The following is a 5,796-nucleotide window of genomic DNA, read 5'->3' on the forward strand; positions in this document are numbered from 1 at the left end:
GAGTAGACAACAGGTAGCGTTTATTAATAGGGGATAAATCATAGGTAGATTCGAAAAAAGCATTTGACATGAGAAGAGAAAAGCGTTATGGAAAGAGTAAAGGTAGAGAAAGAAGTAAATGAAGAGATTAGAAAGAATTATACAGAGGTGAGGAAAGAAATGAAAGACTGTGGAAAGAAAAGTATTTAGAATAAGAAGGGATACAACAAGATGGGAAGAATATAAGAAGATGTAGATAGAGAAATTAGAAAATTAGAGAAAAAATTAGAGAAAGTTATGAAAAAATTGGAAACAGTAAAGAAAGAGTTGTCAGAAAATAATAGAAAAATAGGAGAGAGTTTGAAGGACATAAGAAGCTTAGGCAGGATAAGTAGAGAGGAGAACGATTATGATAGTGAGGGAAGGAGTATAAGCAGTTTTAGAAGGAAAGAAGGTAGCTCAAGGGTAAGATCTATGGTAAGTGAGGGGAGTTTAAGCTGCAGGGAAGTAAATGTTTTAAAGAAATGGATTTCAGATAATGAAAAAAAGAGGTGTTTGCACAAAACTGATGTCTCGTAATATAGCGATTTTCGTGCGTGTGCCCGCCACACGTGCTACCGGGTGATTCCGTCGGGAGCGATGTAATCAAGAGAATGCAACACGTTTCTCTCTGAATTGAAATTAATTTTATTTGCTCTGGATTACAACAGTCGTAGACGCAAGCACGGACAAAGATGTTCGATGATTTTGCTGCGGGCAGTTTTGAAACGGGTATCGTTGTTTGCACAGATCGCGCGGCCGTTCGTCACAAAGTGTCCAACACACAAAAAAGTAGGTATAGACGCCCTCTCGTATAGTGACACCGTTCAGCGCCTAACGCTGGTCAATCATGGTCGCGACCGACCAATAGCCAATTACGATGAGCGAGGACTTTAGATATTGCAACTTTTGTATGTTTGTACTAAGCGATGCATTCGAATAAATGATTCAATCAAATGAATCGAAGAATGGGAATCATCGTATTCGCCGGAAAACGTTGGAAGATTCAACTTTGGCAATCGAACGTTAAACTGGTTTTCTGATAGACTAGACGCTCGATGTGGACGGCAACGTTGATTGCGCTCGCTGAGGCAGTATCGAATTGAAGTTCGCGGATTCTCGCACAAAGTGAATAATATGCTTCTTCAAAGACGGACCCGGTCATTGCTCTTATTGTTGTTAAGCAATTCTATTTGATTTTGTATGACGTTATACTATGACCAGTGTTCATCCAACTTGATTCTGCGCTCCTCGAGCTGAGCAACAATAGCCGGGGTGATCTGAATGACCGCGTCAACGTATGTTAATACTTAATTCGCATGCACGAGCCCTTAACAATTTCCCGTTGTTTTTTAAGCACCTTTTTTAAGCTCGGATGACATCGCAAGTTAATCTTACTCGAATACTCGTAACGGCAAGACTCTCGAGATCGGCACTACCACAAATGATCCTCCTTACCGATATTGTGCGTAGGAACGTCCTCGATGATGTAGTTTCCTTCGTTGGTGCGATCCTGGGGAGGCTGTTCTTGCGTGAGCGTGTATCGATGACTGCAGGCGGAAGCTTAGAATCTCCGCTCGAGCATCAAGATACTCTGCTGGATGACGGAAATTCCGCCCGTTGCTGACGGGAGTACTTTCTTCGACACAGAAGTTCCGTCCGTCGATGGCAGGTTGCTTTCTGTTCGACACCAAAGTTCTACCTGGATTGGTGGGATATAAACTGCTTCAAGAAGAAGAGAGAGGTAAAAAGAATATGTAGAAAATAAAAAAAAATGGAAAAGAGACGGGAAAGAAATATTTAGAGAAGAGGAAAGAGTTCAGAGAATTATTGGAGAAGAAACAAAAAGAAAAAGGGGAAGAAGAGTAGGGGGAATTGAAAAAGTTGAAGAGGGAAACAGACGTATGGAAGTATATTAATAGGAAGAGAGGTAAAAAGATATGGAAAGAGAATAATATAAAGAATGAGGAATGGAGGAAATATTTTAAGGATCTATTGGACGGCACTGAAGTGGAAATATGAAAATAAAGTACAGAGCATTGGTCAGCTCTCTAAGGAAGAAGAAGAAAAAGATAAAAATAAAGAAGAAGGACTGAAGGTGAAAGAGATTAGTAAGGCGTTGAGTAAGATGAAGAAGACGAAGGCAGGATGATGTACCTATGGAAGCTTGGTTATATGCAGGTGAAGGTTTACGGAAGAGGCTAGTGGAACTGCTACAAAAACCTGCACCCTAGTAATGATTTAATGTGAGTTATATGATATAAGATTGCGCTATTTATTACATTGACAAATTGATTCAACTGACATAATAATATTATCATATTCCAGTAAAAAATTAAAATTACAATACTAATATAACATAAAGGCATCTATAATAGATTGGTTGCCTGCAAATTATTTCAATTCCTTCTTTCTGATTTCTGTGTAAATCTTAGCGCGCAGCGTACATAAATATCGGAGTTACTTATTTTTTTATTTGTTTTAATTCCATTTCAATTTATTAGATATTGTACGAAATATTTAAAAATTATTATATATATAAATAATAAAATAAAATACTTTTTAATCGTTTAATGTAAAATTGATGTAATAATTAATAAACGCGATTTAATAATCATTTATTTGTCGTGAATAATTATTAAAAGAGGGATGTATTATATTAACGTATTCTCACTTACTAGCTAAAAAATGAACAATCCATTCAAAAATACTTTTAATGAAAAAATGAGTATTGAAAATGGACAATCCACTAAAAAATATTCATAGCGAAAAAACGAGTATTGAAAACGGGCAATTTCCTCAAAAATACTCATACGCATATTCGTTTATACTCATTCATCGTTTCTCCCGATATACTGCGAGTGTTTGTGAGTGCAAGAAAAGGGTAGGAACGGACTAAAAATAAACTCAGTCCAAATAAGATCTAAAAACGGTGAAAAATTATTATAAGAGTGATTTTTTTAATTTTTCTGATTAGATTAAAGGAGAAGAAAGAATCCCACAAAATAATAATGTAGTCAAGAAAGATATAACAATTTTAAGATAACACACTACGAAGATTCCCTTCAAACAATCTTCCTCTTGAAACAATTGAGGAAGAGGAGACAAAAAAAATATAATAAAATTTAAAAAACACAATGATCCAACTAAGTACAAAAGCAGTAAGAAATAAAAAATGATAAAAACATCTTGAAGAGGTCAGACAGACAAATCGGGCGCATGAGTATTGAAAATGAACAATCCATTCAAAAATATTCATAGCGGAAAAACGAGTATTGAAAACGGGCAATTTACTCAAAAATAGTCAAAGTGGATGCGTCTCGGGTATAGATACGCATACATTAATACATACCTATATGTATGACGAGTATTCATGAGCATAAAATTAGCTGAATAGAGGATGCATCGTATGAGAATGTTTATTAAACGGTTTTATGGTCAACGAAGATACCATGTACTCATAAGAACACGAGTACTTCCTTCTACCGAGAAGAAATGACTTTGCAATATTTCCTCCAAACTTTTAAAGGAAAAAAAGATAGAATTCAAACAATAAGTAACTCCGATATTTATATATTGTTAAAGGTTTTTATGTATTTTAAACACGGCTGAAGAAGACTAAGTACGGTCGAAACGTTCCGTGAAATGATAGAAAAAGAATAATAAAGGATTAATATTTACATCTTTTAAAGCTCATTTATTACAATGACCTGGTAGAAGTCCCTTATTTTATTGTTTTTGATTTTCTTTCGTTTATTTGCTAACAAAATAAGCTTTCAGAAAAACCTTATATTTTTGAACGAGGGTTGCTGCCAATCTCATCCAATCATTTTTCGCCGTAAAACCGTAAATCCTGATTATGCGCATATTCCGTCTCGCTAAGTTATCGTTTGTTAAACAACGATATTTCATTAACGTGAAAGCCTAATTTCCTTCTGCGCACTATTCGTCTTGCGTGACGCGTACTTTTGCGTCGAATAATTTTACTACTGACCTCATTCGCAATGCAGAACGAGTAATGCTTTCGCTGCAGATGAAATGTGAGATAAGCGCAACGAGATTGAACAGTTTCATGAGTAATTTCTTACCCGAAATTCTTTTGTAGAATATAATGCAAGCGTGTCATTGTTTGTCGCTGCACCCAGTCTATTGTAATTCCCATTATTTGTCAAATCAAAAGTTCGGAGGAAATCATTGCAAAGTAATTTCTTCTTGGTAGAAGGAAGTGTTCTTATTCTACATTGTATCTCCGTGTTCTTATTCTACATTGTATCTCCGTTAACCATAAAACCGTTTAATAAACATTTTCATACGAGGCATCCTCTATTTAGCCAATTTTGTGCTCATGAATACTCGCCGCCTATATATGTATTAATGTATGCGTATCTATACCGAGACGCATCCTTACGAAGCCTTCGATGTTATTATGCACTTGAGAGTCGAGTGGAAGTCGTTAAAATGTCGCTTCTACTAGCAACAAGGCCAAAGCAGTAATTTTAAACAGAGTGGGATACTGGAAAGGGTCGCTAAGATATACTCAATTTCCGATTTTACCGAACGGCACGCCCTTTCGAGAGAAGAAGGGAATTTTCTTTTCCACAAGTCACAGTAGCAAAAGCTGACAGACGCTTTTATGTTGAGCTATGTAAAATCGATGCTTTGATAAACCAGTGGTTGAATAACGTTGATATTTGAAATTCGCACGAATGCGCGTATAGTACTACATTTTGATGAGAGTACTATTCTTGGGGATTAAAGATTTATCGCTTATGAATACCTTCAGTATTAAAATAAATCCTTTAAAAACTATTCTGAACAACTAAAGTTAAAATCGATAAGTTTTCCTGCGCGCGTGTAAGAAGAAACTACTATACGTACAATGGATATCGCAATTAAAACATTTACTTCTACTGCAGTATATTATTTTGGTCAGGAACATTCCTTACATCAACGTTTACATTTCTAGCAGATATTTATTATCTTTTCCGATGATGTTGGCCTGATGAAATTTTTATATAGATTCACAGTTCATTTTTAATCGTCTGTACTCACATACTTTCGTATATGATAGTGTGTGTGTAATAAAATATATTTAACAAAAAAGAAAGTTGTACGAAACGATAGAAAAGCACACTCTTCTTCCATATTTTTCTTCCCCCTTTTTATGAAAAATTTGATTAAAAAAAAAGTTTTTTAATTTTTGAAACAATGCTCCACACCTTTAAAAAATCTGAATACGATATATTTTATTCATCAGGGAATGATTAATTCACCATAATTTTTTGAAGAGTATTTTTTGAAGTATTTAAATATTTTCAATAACAAATATGCATTAAAAATTTTTTTTGTTTTTTTTAATTCAAATTTTTCGTCAAAAGTCTAAAAAAATTTCTTTTAAATATATTGTACTAAAAAAATCAAATTTATCAAATTTTTTCAGATTTTTTAATTCATACGATAGGAAAATAAAAATAAAAATTGAAATTAATTTTTCACTACTATAATATAAGTTTAGCAGAGTGAAATTTGATGTAAAATAATCTTTTATCAAGCTTAACAATGTAACGTATTCAAAATTGGATTTGATTCGGGGGCATTTTTTATATGCTTATTCGGGTAGGTCCTTTGCATTCATGTTAGAATTATGCACGATATTCAAATAAATTTGAGAGAACTCGTGTATAGAGTGTGCTATGAAGTAATGTGTATTTTTAGGACTATCTATTTAACAGTGAAAATTAATTGTTGCAGGTTGGCTTAGAACCTCAAGGAAGGTTG

General features: G+C 34.3%; 1 protein-coding gene across 5 annotated transcripts in view; it reads right to left on the reverse strand.

The window, feature by feature from the left end:
- Positions 1-5,796, reverse strand: part of LOC108750217 (ras-related protein rapA) — a 39,597-nt gene that overhangs the window by 20,102 nt on the left and 13,699 nt on the right. For 3 of the 5 annotated variants that reach the window (XM_018489535.1, XM_018489534.1, XM_018489532.1), the window contains exon 2: positions 1,477-1,698. The gene's annotated coding sequence lies outside the window, so the exon portion shown is untranslated. Of the gene's footprint in view, positions 1-1,476; positions 1,719-5,796 lie in introns of those variants that run through there. The other 2 variants (XM_018489538.1, XM_018489533.1) reach the window with 1 other exon arrangement.

The sequence above is a fragment of the Trachymyrmex septentrionalis genome, unplaced genomic scaffold (assembly GCF_001594115.1).
Source record: "Trachymyrmex septentrionalis isolate Tsep2-gDNA-1 unplaced genomic scaffold, Tsep1.0 scaffold334, whole genome shotgun sequence".
Lineage (NCBI taxonomy): Eukaryota > Metazoa > Arthropoda > Insecta > Hymenoptera > Formicidae > Trachymyrmex > Trachymyrmex septentrionalis.